At 36.6% G+C, this 18,749-nt stretch overlaps 1 long non-coding RNA gene across 3 annotated transcripts in view; it reads left to right on the forward strand.

Annotated features, from left to right (window-relative positions):
• Positions 1–18,749, forward strand: part of LOC307196582 — a 473,030-nt gene that overhangs the window by 169,384 nt on the left and 284,897 nt on the right. For all 3 annotated transcript variants that reach the window (XR_013831174.1, XR_013831175.1, XR_013831176.1), the window contains exon 2: positions 15,948–16,085. This is a non-coding gene — a long non-coding RNA (uncharacterized lncRNA). The remainder of the gene's footprint in view (positions 1–15,947; positions 16,086–18,749) is intronic.

Below are 18,749 nucleotides of genomic sequence, written 5' to 3' on the forward strand. Positions count from 1 at the left end.
TAGTTTGTACCTGTTAATTGCTATCACCTATTTTGCCTCTCCACTTCTCCCCAAGTTTGTTCTCTGTTTTCCATAGTGACTGCACCAATATACATACCCACCAACCATGTACTAAGGTTTCCTTTTCTCCAAATTCTTCTCAGCACTTGTTATTTCTTGTGTTTTTGGTAACAACCATTATGACAGGTGTGAGGTAATATCTCATTGTGGTTTTGATTTGCATTTTTCTGATGGTTAGTCATGTTGAGCATATTTTCACGTACTTATTAGCCATCTGTATGTCTTCTTTGGAAAAATACCTATTCAGGTCCTTTGCCCATTTTTAAATTGGATTGTTTTGGTGTTTTTGATATTGAATTGTTTGAATTCTTTATATGTTTTGTATATTAACCTCTTATGTCCGCATATTGTTTGCAAATATCTTCTCCCATTGAATAGGTTGGCTTTTGTGTTGTTCATCATTTCCTTTGATGTACAAAAGCTTTCTAGTTTGATGTAGCCCCATTTGTTATTCTTTTTTGCTTTTGTTTCCCTTTCCTGAGGAGACAGATTCAAAAAAATACTCTCTTATGATTGTTTGTATTTCTCTGATATCAGCTGTAACTTCTATTTCTAATTCTATTTATTTGGGCCCTCTAGTATATTTTTCATGAGGCTAGCTAAAGATTTATCAGTTTTCTTTAACATTTCAGAAAAATCCCAGCTTTTAGTTTCATTGATTTTTTTTCTATTATTTTTTAATCTCTATTTCATTTATTTCTGCTCTGACCCTTATTTTTTCTTCCTTCTGCTAACTTTGGGCTTTGTTAGTTCTTCTTTTTCTAATTACTTTGGGTGGAAATTTAGATTGTTTATTTTAGTTTTTTCTTGCTTCTGGAGATAGGCCTGTAATATTATAAACTTCCCACTTAGAACTGCTTTTGCTGTGTCCTGTAGGTTTTGGAAAGTTGTATTTCTATTCATTCATTTCAAGGTGTTTTTTTTATTTCCTCATTGGCCTATTGGTTTTTTAATAGCATGTTGTTTAGTTTCCCTGTTTGTGGGTTTTTTCCAGTTTCTTCCTGTAATTGATTTTTAATTTCATAATGATGTGATAGGAAAATATAATTAATATGATTTGAATCTTCTTAAATTTATTGATACTTGTTTTATGGCCTAGCATGTGATCTACGCTGGAGAATGTTTCATGTGCACTTGAAAAGAATACTTATTCTGCTCTTTTTGAATGGAATGTTCTATAGATAGTATTTAGTCCATCTGGTCTAATGTGTCATTTAAGGCCAGTATTTCCTCATTGATTTTCTTTCTCGATAATCTATCCATTGACGTAAATGATCTATCCAGTGTTGTAAAGTTTCCTACTATTATTATATTACTATCAATTTCTCCCTTTATGTCTGTTAATACTTTATAGATTTAGGTGCTCCTATGTTAGGTGTATATATGTCTATAAATGTTATATACTCTTCCTATTTATTGTGATATAATGCCCTTCTTTGTCTTTTATTAAATACTTTAAGTCTATTTTGTCTAATGTGAGTATTGCTATTTCAGCTTTCTTTTTGTTTCCTTTTGCATGGAATATCTTTTTTCATCCCTCATCTTTTAGTCTGTGTGTGTCTTTAGCTCTGAAGTAGTCTCTTGTAGGCAGCATATAGATGGGTCTTGTTTTCTTTTTTTTCTTTTTTTAAAAAAAATTATTTATTTATTTATTTATGGCTGTGTCGGGTCTTCGTTTCTGTGTGAGGGCTTTCTTTAGTTGTGGCAAGCAGGGGCCACTCTTCATCATGGTGCACAGGCCTCTCACTATCGTGGCCTCTCTTGTGGAGCACAGGCTCCAGATCTGCAGGCTTAGTAATTGTGGCTCATGGTCCCAGTTGCTCTGTGGCATGTGGGATCTTCCCAGACCAGGGCTCGAACCTGTGTCGCCTGCATTGGCAGGCAGATTCTCAACCACTGCGCCACCAGGGAAGCCCTGGTCTTGTTTTCTTATCCATTCAGCCACCCTTTGTCTTTTGATTAAAGCATTTAGTTCATTTACATTTGATATGTATGTACTTGCTGCCATTTTGTTTCCTGTTTTCTGGTTGTTCATGTAGATTTTCTCTGTTAGTCTATTCCCATGTGGTTTGATGATTTTCTTTAGCATTATGTTTAGATTCCTTTCTCTTTGTTTCTTTTTGTGTGTGTGAATGTGTTGCTGGTTTTTGGTTACCATGAGGTTTCACTATACATATGTACATATACATACACATACACATATGTACTTGTTTTAAACTGAATAGTTGGTTTTACAACTTTTGTCTTTTAACCTTCATACTAGCTTTTTAAAATAATTGATTCACTGCTTTTATTCTATATTTGCTGTTACCAGTCAGATTTTTTTTCCTTCATATATTTTGTTTATTATTATGGCCTTTTAAAAAACATTTCTTGTAAAACAGTTTAGCATTTCTTGTTAGGCTAATTTAGTGGTGATGAACTCTTTTAGTTTCTGCTTGTATGGAAAATTATCTCTCCTTCAATTCTGAATTAAAACCTTGTTGGGTAGCATATCCTTGGTAGTAAGATTGTTCCTTTCAACGCTTAAATATATCATGCCACTTCTTCCCGGCCTGCAAAGTTTCTGTGAAAAATTAGCTGAAATGTTTTTGGGGTTCCCTGTGTTTGACTCTTTCAGTTCTGCTGGTTTAATGGATATGTCTCAGTGTGGATCTCTTTGAGTTCATATTGTTTGGGACTCTGTGTGCTTCCTGGACCTGGATATCTGTTTCCTTTTTGATGTTAGGAAAGTTTTCAGCCATTATTTCATCAAATATGTTTTCTGTCCCTTTCTCTCTCTCCTCGTTTTGAGATCCTTAGAGTATGAATGTTAGTACATTTGATGTTGTCACACAGGTCCCTTAAGCTATCCTCAATATTTTTTTTTCTTTTTGCTGTTTTGATAGGATGATTTTTGCTATTCTGTCTTCTAGGTTGCTTAAATGTTCTTCTCTATCACCTAATCTGCTGTTGATTCCTTTTAGTGTATTTTCTATTTCAGTTATTGTATTCTTCAGCTCTGATTGTTTTCATATATCTTTTATTTTCTAATTCTTTTTTGAATTTCTCACTGTGTTCTTCTTTTCCCAAGTTCAGTGAGTATTTTTATGACCATTGTTTCAAGTTCTTTATCAGGTAGATTGCTTATCTGTGTTTTATTAGTTTTTCTTTCTTCCTGGGTTTTATCTTGTTCTTTCATTTGAAACATATTCATCTGTCTTTTCATTTTGTTTGACTTTCTCTGTTTACCTCTGTGAAATTAGGAGAAACCATTATGTATTCCAGCCTTGAAGGCATGTCCTTGTGTGTGATTGTTCCTATGCAGTTTGTGGTGTCAGCTGGCATTGGTGGGAGAGCTGTATCTGAAGTGAGTGCAGGCCGGGACTTTTTCTGGGTTGTGTTGAGGCCATTGCCTTGGCAGAGGTGGGTTTAAGCTGTGTGGGCACTATAGCCAGAGCCCAGCACAGCAGCACAGGCTGGGGCTACTTCTGGGGTGCACTAGTGGCCAACTGCCTTGACGGGGGCAGGCTGGAGTCAGGGGTGGCTAGACCTGGAGCTCAGTGTGAGCCACAGCTTCTCCTAGTGACACTGGCATCCAGAGCCTTGACAGGGGCTAGGGCTGGAGGGGCTGGAGCCAGACCCTGGTGTGAGCTGTGGCTTCTCCTGGGGTGTGCTGGTGACTGCCATCTTGGTGGGGGGAGGTGCAGGGCTGGAGCTGGAGTTGGTGCAGGCTTGGGGGCACACTGGAGAAGTCTTGGCAGGCTGGCTGCAGCACCAGGCACTTTTAAACCTGCTGCCTGTATGCTGGGGCTGGGAACAAGCAAGTCTGTGCATTCCCTTTAAGAGCAGAGTCTCTAATTCCCACAGCTCTCTGGCTCTCCTGGTCATAAGCCTCACTGTTTTTCAGAAACAGCAAGGGGAGCTCACCTTCCCAGTGCCAGACCTTAGGACTGGGGTGCCCAATGTGGGGCTTGAACTCCTTGCTCCTTAGAGACAATCCCTGAGCTTGTGATATTGCCCTCCTCTTCTGGGTCATCCACTGGCAATGTGGGTCCTAACTGGATTGCTTCTCTTCCTTTCCTGTCCATATCAGTGTTTTTGTTTGTTTGTTTTGTTTTTATATCCTTGGTTATAGAAGAACTGTTCTGCTAGTCATCAGGTTGTTCTCAGAGAAAGTTGTTTACATGTAGTTGTTGTATTGGTGTATTTTTTTTGGAGGAGATGAGGTCAGGATCTTCCTACTGCACCATCTTTATCCTGCCTCTGAGCTGCCTTTTCACCTTCAAAATTAAATTGTTGTATTTATTTCAGCAGCAAACATTTGCCACCTCAGTTGAAACTGCTTTAGCTTATTTCACTGTGATAAATACTTGAAAAGTTATGGCCATGCTTTATCCCTGCCTCTTGGCCAAGCATAGTTTGCAGTCTCGGTATTTAAATGTGTGCTTGGGATCCACTTGTGGCTCAGTGTGTTGGTATGAAAAGACTTGGAGGTGAAAGCCAGGACACTGGCTTTTGTGTCCAACTTTGCCACTAACTAGCTTGAGACCTGGCACAAGTCATTTAGTCTGTCTGGATCTCAGTCTTTTCCTCTATGGAAAGAGGAATTGGATTAGGTAATATTAAGAGTTGCCTTCTTGACGTACAGTTTTGTGATTTATATATACTTGAGGTAAGTGAAGGGAATTTTACATGAAACTAGAAAACTCATTATTATGTATTTTAGAAAAACACGGCATGAAGTAAACAGAGTGATATTTGAGTTAACAGGAAGCTTACATTTGTTTTCCAAAAGATTAATTATGGCAAGGAGAACTAACTGAGGGGAATTAGTGTATTATATTGATTTTCTTCTGGTATGTCATATATGGCCAGTGGATCACATAGGAATGTATATAGTGGAATTAGGTGACCAGGAAGTACCAATATTTTTATCTGCATTCAGAAAACAGTTTTTTTGTTGTGTTCTCTTGTAAAGTTAAATTAGGGCACCTAAATACCTCTAAAGTTAAAACTTCAGGTAATTAGTACATATACAGTATTATGTTGTCTATGCTGTTATTTTAAAGTAAATTGTAGAAATTGTTAAACCAACTTAGTAAGGTATCGTACAGTTGGATTATATTAGAAAATCCTTTCAAAAGCTAATCTTGGCTCCATACAGGTTTAGTCTTTTGAAATGGGGTGGGCATCTATTAAGATTAATGATTCATTAGGCTCCTTAGCTATTCCAAGAGGATGCCAGCCATACTTCAGCTGGTATGCATTTTGAAGACTTTGGACTTATAGACAATTGGAGGTTTTTAATAATTTTTCAAGGGAGCACGATACGAATCTTATCATCATTGTACGAAATAAATTATAGTATAGAAGTTAGTAGCACCAACCCTGGAGTTAGATTCCCTGAATCTAATTCTGGTGCCACCCCTTACTGAGGGACCTTGGACAAGTCACTTTTTTTCCACAGTTTCCTCGTCTGAAAATTACAGTTAATGGTAAGGATTAAATGAATGAATATATTGTAAGAAATAAATGTGTTAATATATAGAAAGGGTTTAGAATAAATCATTCCTGGTACATAGCATGTGATATCTAAGTGTTCGCTACTATTATTATAATTTCATCATCATCATCTCCAGGATTTTTTAACACCCAGTTGAATAAAACAATATTGAGGGAGGACTGTGAAAGATTTAGAATCTATTCTTCTAGATATTCTAAACTCTGCCCAGTTAATCAAATAAGGTCTACAGAGAGCTGGAATTTTGAATCCTGTATTGTTAATGCTTGTTGTTTTAGTCAGGGAAATGAACACACTGAAGTTTTGTTCCTTGCTTATGTCATGGTCTAATTCAGGTTGAATGGCTCTCCTTGTGAGAGCCTCTGAGCTCCTCTGAGCTAAGGATATAAGCTCCTTCCATTGTGTGGCACTGCTGTCTTAAATATGGTCCTTCAAGGTCATGGTGGAAGAAGAAAGCAAAGAGCTGTCATGCCCAGGCCTCCAAAGAGGACACATCACTGTTCACTGGCCAGAATCCAGTCATATGGCCCCAATCTGATCTCAATAGCTGGGAAATGTAGAGTTTCTGCATGTGTAGGAAGAAACAAAAGACGTTCAGGTGGCCTCTGTTACATACGGTCCTGCAGACTCATTTTTTTTTTAAACATCTTTATTAGAGTATAATTGCTTTACAGTGGTGTGTTAGTTTCTGCTTTATAACAAAGTGAGTCAGTTATACGTATACATATGTTCCCATATCTCTTCCTTCTTGCGTCTCCCTCCCTCCCACCCTCCCTATCCCACCCCTCTAGGTGGTCACAAACCACCGAGGTGATCTCCCTGTGCTATGTAGCTTCTTCCCACTAGCTATCTATTTTACATTTGGTAGTGTATATATGTCCATGCCACTCTCTCACTTTGTCATAGCTTACCCTTCCCCTCTCCCCATATCCTCAAGTCTATTCTCTAGTAGGTCTGTGTCTTTATTCCCGTCTTACCCCTAGGTTCTTCATTACCTTTTTTTTCCCCTTAGATTCCATATATATGTGTTAGCATACGGTATTTGTTTTTCTCTTTCTGACTTACTTCACTCTGTATGACAGACTATAGGTCCATGCACCTCACTACAAATATCTCAATTTCGTTTCTTTTTGTGGCTGAGTAATATTCCATTGTATGTATGTGCCACATCTTCTTTATCCATTCATCCAATGATGGACACTTAGTTTGCTTCCATGTCCTGGCTATTGTAAATAGAGCTGCAATGAACATTTTGGTACATGACTCTTTTTGAATTATGGTTTTCTCAGGGTATATGCCCAGTAGTGGGATTGCTGGGTCGTATGGTAGTTCTATTTTTAGTTTTTTAAGGAACCTCCGTACTGTTATCCATAGTGGCTGTATCAATTTACATTCCCATGTAAAGTGCAAGAGTGTTCCCTTTTCTCCACACCCTCTCCAATATTTATTGTTTCTAGATTTTTTGATGATGGCCATTCTGACTGGTGCAGACTCACTTTTTATAAGGCTCTGATCAAGTCAGTATAAAAAATGGTTCAAGGCCACATTATCTTATTTTTATTGTATAAATGCTGTTGAGTAGTGTCCCCAGTGGAGTACTGGGCCTGATCTTAGTTTAAGAATAATTATACCCCTTTTAGGAAAATTGTTAATATTTTTCTTATGTAAACTGAACTGAGACCAGATTTCTCTTTTCTAGTTGGCAGACTGCTCACAACTTTACAGCCAAATTTGTTGCCCATCTGGAGCAAATACATTCCTTGCTCAGTTTTATGCCCCATAGACTTGGTTCTTTTATATTGATTCTTTCATAAATAGTTCATGTTATTTTTTTGTTGTATTTTATAAATCGTTATAAATCACAATAAATATTTTTTTAGAGGGAACAAGGTGGTACATAAGTAAATAGGTAAATAAACTCCTTTATGTAGAGGTATATATCATGGGAATAGTTATCACTGAGTCAGTTAGTTGACAAAGATTCTCTTTCTTAACGTCCTTGAGAAATAAGACACTCCCATCAGTAACCGTGGGTCAATTTGGTAGTGATTCTCAACTCAGGAGCTAGGGATAGACCCTGTAGGAAGGTTTACCAGAATGTTTGGCAGGGGGGAGGGAGGAAGGTGGGATTTATTCCCCTATACACACACCTCAGTACCACTGGTACAGACAGACATTTAAATAGTAATGCTCTCCTTCACTGCAATAATATAGCTCTATCCTTCCTTTGTAGTCTTATAAAATGTTTTATGTTTATGTTGTATGTAAATCTTTATCTAAGAAAAGGAGAAGTCCCTTCTCAGAGTATCGGGTGACCTTACTGCAGTTCAAGTTCCAAATGTTCAACTCATGAGTTGCTCTTCGGCTAAAGTAGGTACCTTCCTGGCCAGAGGGAAGCCAGGTGCAAAGCTGCTATGGAAGTATCTCTTTTTTGCTGAGAACAACATGGTTTGTTTGAATTATCCTTTCCTTAACATCACTTCTAATTATCCTAAGGAGGTTTTATTTCCTTCTCTGTGCCCGTTTCTCCCCCCAGGAAAATAGCTTCATACTGTCCAAGGAAGGGCAGAGTGCCAGAGAAGGAATTTACACTGAAAGACAAGCACTTTGAAAGAAACTGTGTCTTGTCTTTCCTACCACACTATGTTTGGTGAATTTGAATTAGAAATTGGAGAAGACTAACTGGCTTAGCTAATGCAGTTATGCAGACTTCACAAGTAGAGAGAGGGCACGGATTTACCTTAAAGGTAAAACAGACAAACCTGGGTGAAAGATGGTATATTTATGATTAGTTTACTTTGTGCCTGGATCCCACCAGCTGAGCCTCTAGCCATTTTTGTGGTTGGCCAGTACTGCTTTCTTGTAGGCCTCTTGTAAGTTAGGTGATGTGGTGGCATACCTCCTAGATGACCCCTGATGTTGCCTACCTCCTGGTAGCCATACTCTTGTGTAGTCCCCTCCCACATTATACCAGGATTGGCCTATATGAACAATAGCATAAAGCAGAAATGATGGTAATTCACTTCTGAGATGAACGTATACAAGATTGCAATTTGGGTGCTGACTCTCTCTTTTGGATATCTTGCTCTGAATGAGGTAGGCTGCCATGTTGTGAGAAGCCCTATCCAGAGGCCCATAGAGTAAGGAACTGAAGTCTCTGACCAACAATCAGTGAAAAAGAAAGTCCTGCTAACACCACATGGATGAGGTTGGGAGCAGATTCTCTTGACTCAGTCAAGTCTTGAGATGACTATAATTCTAGCTGACAGCTTCACTGCAACTTACTGAGAAAACCAGAACCAAACCACCCAGCTAAGCGCCTCCCAGATTCTTGATGATAAGAAACTATTGGATATAAAAAATGCTTGTTGTTTTAATCTGCTGAATTTGGGGTAATTTGTTACAAGGCAATAGATAACTAATACAGATAAGATAGAATGAACATAAATCTTTTCTCCCAAATACCAGAAAATAAATCATTGGGTTTTCTTGAACATTGAAAGATACCTGACTTTTATTTCTACTTCAAGTTCTTTTCTCTTTTCCACCTTAATAAATATACTTATCACTTGGCACTGCAAAGGAAATTAGATTCTCTCCTAATGTTGAAACCCATTTGACAGTATCTTGGAGCAGTGATTGAAGAGATGAGACTGTTCTCAATGCTTAGTGTGAAGAGAATTCCCTCCAACAAATCTTGTAGTAATGGTCATTATTAATTATCATCTAGGCAGCCTCCTCTCTTTTCCCCCTTCTTTTGGAGGTTCAGAGAAGCAGCTCTTCTGTTGGGAAGTAAAGTATAGATTAAGACAGAATCAGCTTCTGGCCAGAGGTTAACTTTTTCTCTCTACATGTTCTATTTTTCTCCTTTAGTTTTTAGAATAACGGACAGAGAACACATTTCAGGAGCCAGATATTATGCCTTAAATTTTTCCATGAGGTGCTTCAAAAGATCATGGAACAGATCCTTCTTTGACATACAAGAACTGAGTGGGCAAACTCTCTTGAGACAACTGGAGCCTAGTGTCTATTTTAATGCTTTATTTAAATAAAAGGTCTTAATATTTGGAAAACTTCACTAAATGTTGTAATATGTAATACAACTGCCTTTGTACAGCATGGTGACCATAGTTTTTCTACCATTATCTCAGAGATTCAGATGATATTTACTATAATTTAATAAAGTGAAAAAGTACTATAAAAGGTTCTGTGATTTGTCTGAAGCCCACCAGATATTTAGAAGCATTCATGACTATAATGTCCATTTCCTACCTTCATTCCAGGCCTTTTTTTTTTTAAACACAAAAATAAGCAGTTAGTTGAATTCAAATTAATTTCTTATGTATTCAAAGAATGGCTTTCGTACAGTAAGGATAGCCCAAGATAGAGAGGTCCTGTGAAATTTCTTAAATGGGACTCATTAATCCTCTGAAATAGTGGGTATAGGTTTTAAACAGCATGAAACAGTTTGGACAAGTGCATACAATTTTATTACAAATTAATAAAATTCATTTTGATTAAAATAATACTTCTGCTAAAATTGAATGGTACCTCTTTTTCTTGGATAACACAGTATTATCATATAATATGGCAAAAATATTCAGAATATGTTTGAGATTCTGCCATGCTGTATAAACAAAACATACCTAGAAGAATCACTTTTATTTGAATCTGCCTGAATTTGCTCATTTATCTTTGCTGTACCTTGGCTGAAGTGTTTCTTAAAGGGAACGCACTTATTCATAGGGTTGCAGTGTATAAGCAGGGGCTACCTCCCATCCAAAGCATAGTTAAAAGTAGAGTTAGGGCTTCCCTGATGGGGCAGCGGTTGAGAGTCCGCCTGCTGATGCAGGGGACACGGGTTCGTGCCCCAGTCCGGGAGGATCCCACATGCCGAGGAGCGGCTAGGCCCGTGAGCCATGACCGCTGAGCCTGTGCGTCCAGAGCCTGTGCTCCGCAATGGGAGAGGCCACAACAGTGAGAGGCCTGCGTACAGAAAAAAAAAAAAAAAAAAAAAAAATGTGGAGTTAATCTTCATCTGGATTGTGCCTTATTTTTGTTCTATTTGTCCTTGGAGGACATTAATCAGTGCTTCCTTGGAAACAGTGTTCTGGCATATGAGTTAAAATTGTAATGAATCGAAAGAGAGGCAAATTAATAGATCTAAAAATAGATTCCTATTCAGCACAATTCATACCCCTCCCCCTTAGACACAGTTCTCCTGGTTGACTATCTATAGCAGTTAAGGGTACGGAGCTTTGCAAGGGCTTTGTCCCTTGCCTTCGTGCACATGTGGACACACCCAAGACCCAGGACCATTAGTCTCTTGTGCAAAGCAATTAAACTGCTGGATTCCAGCTGTGCAGCACCTTATGGGTTTTCCTAACATTAATTTCTACAGGAGCCAAGGCAAATGAGCAACTGGGAAACCTGATTAGTCTTCCCAAGGCTTCCTCTGGGACTATCTCATTTCTCCCCAATGAGAGGAGTGTTTTACAGTTCTGCTGTGTGCATACTAAACATTCATTTATTATCTTAAAGAAGGAAGTACTCATAAATAATATACACATAATTCCCAATTAGATAATTTCAATTTTAATCATTATGCAAATCTAATGAGCCACCTTTGATTTTTCTTTCTCCCTAAGTTAGATATCTTTCAAAAATATTTAAAGACATATCATTGTTCTAAAATACCCACAAAAGTATAGAATAGATTTCTTCATGAATGCTGACCAGATAGGTATTAAATAACTTAGGGATTCCATCATTTATGAATAAACACAATTTGGAACTGTGTGTAATGTTTGAATTGAAAATTTGCCAAGGTCATTACTGTCATCGATTTGGTCAGTGTATGTTCTGGCAGAGGGACTTTGATGTCTGCTGTTCTAAATTCATTGGAATTTATTCACTGTGACTACTTAGGTACATGAACCCTCTACTGCTGGTAAGGATGTGGGCTTTCTGGTTGCTCATCCTGGCGAGATGCCCAGGATTGTGATAGTCCCGAGAACCCTTTCCTCCAGATGCAGTCAGGCCCTAGCAGTCTACTCCACTCCTTATGCGTAGGTTCTCCCTGGACTCTTGAAGGGCATCAGGAGGTAGGGGCCCAGAGTGGGAACTCAGTCAATGTTTGTTAAATGAAGGACTGAATTTTGCAGAAAAATTTGAGAGAAGTGAACATTTTCCCAAATCTAATTTGAATAAGTGCTTTCTGCTTTCTCGTGAAAGTTCTACCACTTAGTGACATGGCTTCTTTTGTGTCTTCCTGAGCCCTCCATTGTGTCCTTGTCTTCCAGAGTGGTTCCTCCATAGAAAAGACCTGGGGAGAGACAAAGTCTTGAGTTCTTCTCAGAGCCTGGGTATTTAAAGGGACTGGGGGGAACTATGAAACAGGTGGAGCCTGTGAGTAGACTTTGGGGCATTTGTGACTCCCCTGAGATGCCAAGCAAATTTTAAGTATTTATCCTTATTTGTATATGTGGTGTTTTTTTGTTTGTTTGTTTTAGGAAGAGAATCCATAGCTTTTATCAGATGCTCAATAGGGTTTGGGCTCAACCACCAAGAATCACTGCCATTGAGGTTATCAGCAGTAATTACAGACAGACTTTGTAACTTAACTACTAATGCTACCAGTTCTGAAAGTGATTCATTAGAAATAGTTTGCTGCGAGACACACAAAATGCTATTTGAGTAAAAAGTTGTGTTGTCCAAATAATCAAGACTCTGTGGAATGCTTCATGGTTCAAACTTTTACTTAAACTCAGAGCTGACTGATTTTTTGCGATATGCAAGTTCTTTCCTTGTTCTGCTCTCTTGGACTCTGGAACAGAAAAGTTCAGTGATAATGGAACATTTGCAAATTATGTCTTTCAGTACAACGGAAATGGAAGCTTCATTTTTCATTCTTTTCAGTCTAGTAGAGCTCTGATCTCTCATGCCTGACATATATTTTCTTTTGGAATCTATCTTTTCTACTGGCTAAGTACTCTTGATAAAAAAGTACTTCTAGAAGGCAGAATAAGTTGAGCACATTGTGTTTTATCTTTATGATGAAATGCCGACTTCCCATTAAAAGGCAAATACTTCTTTTGAAAAAGTTGAATAGAAAGGTGCTTAAAAAAGAGACTTATAGATGAAATTTGGAGGACTAAGAAAAACTGATAAAATTTATTTGATCTTGGGTACATTTCCATTTATTTTTAATTAGTTCTGATACATACACATATATGTATATATATGTATGTACACACACACAATACAGTGAAAAGAACAGAATGCCAGGCAACCTAGTGTTTGCATAGAACTTAACAAGCATTGTCTTGTTTTACCCAAGAAAATTTTAATCAGTAAGTAGCAAACTTTCAGTCATTTGTTTATTCATTCATTTATTCAGCAGACATTTGAGGTCTACAAGGTCCTAGGGCCTTTGTTATATTCTTATGTGAAAATATGAACAAGAAGTGCTCTCTCCTCAAAAGCCTGCCTTTCAGCCCAGACAGACTAAACAAAACCCATTATGCTCAGGGTCAGTATTGTCAGTGGAAGCTACATCATAGGGAGGTATCTAATATGAGATCTCCTGGGTGTAAACTTGGTACTATTGCATGTTAGCCTTGTGACCATGGTCAGTCAGTGCACCACAGAAGGCCTCAGACTCTTTATTTTTAAATTAAGTAGCACCACCTCACTGGGTTGCCATGAGTATATAAAGGCCTACGTAGAATGACAATAAATCCTACATAAATATTAATTGTTATGATTAACTTTTAAAAACACAGTGTGAACCAAGTACTTGGGAACACAGAGGTGGGAACTATGGAAAACGACTAGAAAGGTTCTGGAAAGATAATACAGAAAATGTACTCTCTGTGCTGAGTGGGTTTGGGGTGAGAAGAATCTTCAAAGGAACATAGATGGCATGTAAATACATAGGTGCTTAGGGGAGGATGGTTAAAGCTATGGAGGAAGGGGCTTTCTAGAATGCTTATATTGTTTTCCTTCATGTGTTCAACTTTTTTTTAATTGAAGTATAGTTGATTTACAATATAGTGTTAGTTTCAGATGTACTGCTTAGTGATTTATTATTTTTTTTCTGATTATATTCCATTATAGATTATTACAACATGTTGAACATAATTTCCGGTTCTATATAGTAAATTCTTATTGCTTATCTATTTTATATATAGTAGTTTGTATCTGTTAATCCCACACTCCTAACTTGTCCCTCCCCACCTCACTCTCCCCTTTGGTAACCATAAGTTTGTTTTCTATGTCTGTGAGTCTGTTTCTGTTTTATATGTAGATTCATTTGTATTGTTTTTTAGATTCCACATACAAAGGATATCATGTTGTATTAGTCTTTCTCTGTCTGACTTACCTCACTAAGTATAATATTCTCTAGGTCCATCCATGTTGCTGCAAATGACAATATTTCATTCTTTTTTATGGCTGAGTAATATTTCAGCTTAGTTTTTTACCTCTCTTATAAAACTATAACTTGCCTTTTAAAGACTTTCTCTTCTTGATATCAAAAAGTAATTTAGGTCTAATGAGAAATTGTCACTTTTGGGCCTTTTTCTTCCCAGGTAGCTAGGCTCCCAATGTAGATTTAGTAACTCCATAATTTAACTAATAAATATAGATTTTCAAATAGAAATATATCCTAATTTACTCTTATGTTTAAGGCTAAGGCTTTAAGTTTTTCATCTTGCTTTATTTCATAGTAAGCATTTCTAAAATATTCCTATTCTCTGTTAACCACCTTTTATTGAGAATTCTTTGTTTTATACACTGTGTTGTTTCATTCATAATTTGGTACTAAATTCGAGTTTTTATTTGCTGTTTTGATTGAATAGTGCATATCTCAGTCTGTCACGCCACCCTAAAGCAACGAGCTTGTGGAATTTATATATGAGTGTGTGTGCACATGTGTACGTATATGTATCTTAACCAATTTGCAAATGTGAGACAGTTTGAAGTAAAAAACATTTTCCTAACTCCCTGAATATTTTGTGAGATATTGAGAAAAGCAGAGTACATAAATAGCAATATGGCAGAGACTGACTGGCAAGATGATTCATAAGAAAAAAATGCTCTATTTCTCCAGTTCACAAAAATGCACTCATTTTTATTTAAGTATATTTGCCTGTGATCATCTTTCTTTTAAATTTAGTCTAAACTCCTCAAGGTCTTGAACCTATGATACTTGAAGTTTGAATCGATACAGGTCATGTATCCAATGTGGAAAATAACAGTTTCCTTGTTAGTTTGAGGGGCACATACATTTTGAATAGACATAGAATTTAAAATAAAATCCTTATCAGTTAATGTTTTCAAAATCAATTCATCTTGTCAGTGCACGCAAATGCTTTAAGAGAATATAGTACCTTCTCTGCACACAAGGGTACTCAGTAAGTGCTAGCCTTAATTTTCAGATATATTAGAAGTGAGTGTACTTGAAATACTATTATTTTAGCAATACCTGTTCTCATTTTTAATAAAATTCTTATCTATGAAAATGTCTGCAAAGAATTCAATGCTATTAATCTAATTGAAACTATTTGATTACACGGAGATGAACGTTAAAATGACTAATATTTTTTGGAGACAAATTTAATTTGCTTTTAAGTACTATAGCAAATGACATTCTTCTAGATCTCTGAATGGTATTGATGTTTGTGTGTTCAGGTGTTGCACAAATTAAGGAACTAAATCACTTTTATCGGTAGGAGTTAAATGTGGTAGAGAAGCCATTAAAGTAATTTACAGCAGATGATATGTCAAAGCGGTTTCCTATGAAACCCTACAGAGATGGGAGGGAGTATGAATCACTGAGGATTTTTCATCTCTAATTACTTTAGCTCTCTTAGGAACAACACATAAATTTTTAATGGAAAAAATAAAGACAACAAACACCAGAGAGGGAATGTTGTACTTAATGCTGGCTCACTCACTTTTTGTTTTTCAAGACCAGAATTCTGAGATCAAGCTGAATCTGTATATTTGATTTTTAATGCCTTCTCTCTTCATCTTCTCTAAAACAACATCAGCAACAAATTGTTTATAAGACCTGTGAGATTTCATTTATTTGTCCTATTGTTTGACTAACATGAGTGGAGAATGCTTAGAAAGCTTACTGTCAGTATATGTTTTTCTTTTATCTTTAATATAGGTTAAATAAACCCTTAGACTAAAAAATGATTTCAGGTACTCCTAAATTTGTATATGAAACCCAAGTACATTAATTGCCATTATTATTTAATTTAATTAAAGTTTGCAGTAGGCATCTATTGCTTGGGTCGTGTAGCACCTACTCACTGTTTTCTGGATAAATCACCCCATTTTTCTTATGGGTAATCTTCATCTATTCTTCATGCAGGGGAGGGGCACAGAGCTGGGCAAGCTGTAGCCATGTGCCTGCCTTGAACTCAGCATTGGGCCAGCCTGGCTAGAGAAGATGCTCAAATTTGTGGTGACATGGAGGTCTGCATGCAAACCTTGGCCTGGATAACCTCAGGTAAGGAGGCAGCTGGCTGACCTGGCCTCATAGAATCAGCTTTCTGGAGATTTTTGCAGGAATACCCATTGACCACCTTACTTAGCCTGCTTAGCCTGCTTAGTCCCTCTATAGGCTATGTCTTGTTTGATTTGTGCTTTTAAATGTTTGCTATATTTTTCCTATCATTTGTTTGTTGTTTTGGTAAGATCAAGGTGTCTATTAGCTCAGTCTCCCATGTTGATGCAACCTGAAGTCTGCAATACGGTTTTAAGAACTAAATTCCCCTACTGGTTGTCATTGTACTGGGGTCATTATAGGATTATCAGATGATTGTCAGACTGTGTGTGAAATGATTAGCTCAGAGCCTGGCCCAGAGAAAGGGCTATGTGCATGTTGGTTAGGGGACTAGAGGAGATGGTTGTGTGTGCAGCCTAGCATGTGTCAGCTGGCCAAAAGTAAGAAAGTGTTCTGGAAAGAAAAGGGCTGAGAACCTCAAAAATCTTCTCTACTTCTTATTTGGAGGCAGCTCTGGTAGCCTCTGTCCCTTGGTCCCATCAGGTCCTCATCACTGGGAAACACTCTCAGAAAACTTCAAAGAGCTGAGTGAAAATACCAGTCAACTGAGTTTCATACCTAGCCAAACACTCTTTCAAGAGTGAGGGCAAAATGAAAAAGAAAAAAAAATCAGACAAAGACTTGGAGAGCTTACTAATCCATGGCGCTTTTGAAGGAAATAGGTATAGTTCAGCAAGAAGAAAACTGAACCGAGGAGGAAGTTTATAAAAAAATACAAAAGAAACTAAAAGAAAAGATAATGAAATTTAACCATTGATGGTGCTTTTTCCCAACACAAGTAAGATAAAACTAAATTTCAACACAATAATAAAATATGTTGGAAAGTTCAAGGGTGATTAAATCATATTATCAAGAGGAGAATATAAAGTTGAACTTTGACTTTTAGAAAAATTCACGGATAAGAGATATCTTAACACTTTAAGTGTTTAAAAGCAACTTTTTGATCTTTAGCTTTCAAACAAAGATATAACAAAAATTTTTATCAGTCTAATCAAAGATAGGAAAAAGAACAAAAGAAGCAAAGAAATGAATGGTAAGTAGACACTACAAAATGAGGTGGTAGAAATAACTGTAAATGTGTAAGTATTCAGCATAACTGTTGTCAAGTAACATAATTATTGCAGGTAACAAGTAAATCTTGCCAAGTTACTACATCACGTTGACTTCAGGTTACAGCAACATAGTAGAATGAGCTAATAGAAACCTTGATCTTATCAAAAACACTAACAAATGCTGGAAAAATATAACAAACAGTTAAATGTATAATCCAAACAAGTAATAACATAAAGAGGGACCCTAAAGCACTAAGCATACTTTTTCAAGTAGCAGATATTTTTATCTCCACTTGCCTTACATCTTGATATGTCTTAAATGGTTTTGAACTCTAGTAGAGAATAACAGGTTATATTATATGGGAATCCTGCTGTCCCTAACAGAACAAAATAGGAAGTTCAGAGAAACACACCTACATAAATGAAAACTTGGTATATGACAAGGATATTAGAAATCAGTGGAGATAATCGATTTACTGAATAGAGTAGTCACAGTTGGCTACCTAAATAGGAAAATAAAGATAAAATTAGATCCCTATCTCACATCATACATAAAAATCTATTGTAGGTAGAATTACAAAATATCATACGGCAACATATTAAAATAAAAACTGCATAAATAGGAGAATACCGTTTAATTTCAGAGTAGAGAAAAACATTTAAAACTATTCACAAAAAGCACAAGCCATAAAAAGCTAAATTTCACAAAATTAAAATGTTAAATTTCTTTAGAGCAATAAACAGATAACATTAAAAGTCAATCTGGAAGAAGATATTTGGTGTACACATAAGTGTCAAAGAAATAGTAGCTTGAGAACATAAAAAGTCCAATAACCCAATGGACAAATGTGGAAAAGACATGAAGAGACAATTCACAGAAGAGGAAACCTAAATTAGCTTTGTAGGTTAGCAATGATGTTCAAATTAACTAGTAATCAGTAAATACAAATCAAAACAACAAAATACAGGATTTTTTCCCCCATATATAACATCTTTTTTAAAATTAAAAAAAATTTTTATTGGAGTATAGTTGACTTACAGTGTTGTTGGTTTCTGCTGTACAGCAAAGTGAATCAATTATACATATACATATGTCTACTCTATTTTAGATTCTTTTCCCATATAGGTCATTATAGAGTATTGAGTAGAGTTCCCTGTGCTATACAGTAGGTTCTTATTAGTTATCTGTTTTATACATAGCAGTGTGTACATGTCAATCCCAATCTCCCAATTTATCCCTCCCTCTCCTTCCCCCCGGTAACCATAAGTTTGTTTTTTACATCTGTGACTCTATTTCTGCTTTGTAACTAAGTTCATTTGTACCATTTTTTTTAAGATTCCACATATAAGTAATATCATTTGATATTTATCTTTTTCTGTCTGACTTACTTTACTCAGTATGACAACTCTAGGTCCATTGATGTTGCTGCAAATGGCATTATTTTGTTCTTTTTTATGACTGAGTAATATTCCTTTGTATATATGTACCACATCGTTATCCATTCATCTGTCAGTGGACATTTAGGTTGCTTCCATGTTCTGGCTATTGTTAATA

This window comes from Stenella coeruleoalba (genome assembly GCF_951394435.1).
Source record: "Stenella coeruleoalba genome assembly, chromosome: 13".
In the NCBI taxonomy this organism is placed as follows: domain Eukaryota; kingdom Metazoa; phylum Chordata; class Mammalia; order Artiodactyla; family Delphinidae; genus Stenella; species Stenella coeruleoalba.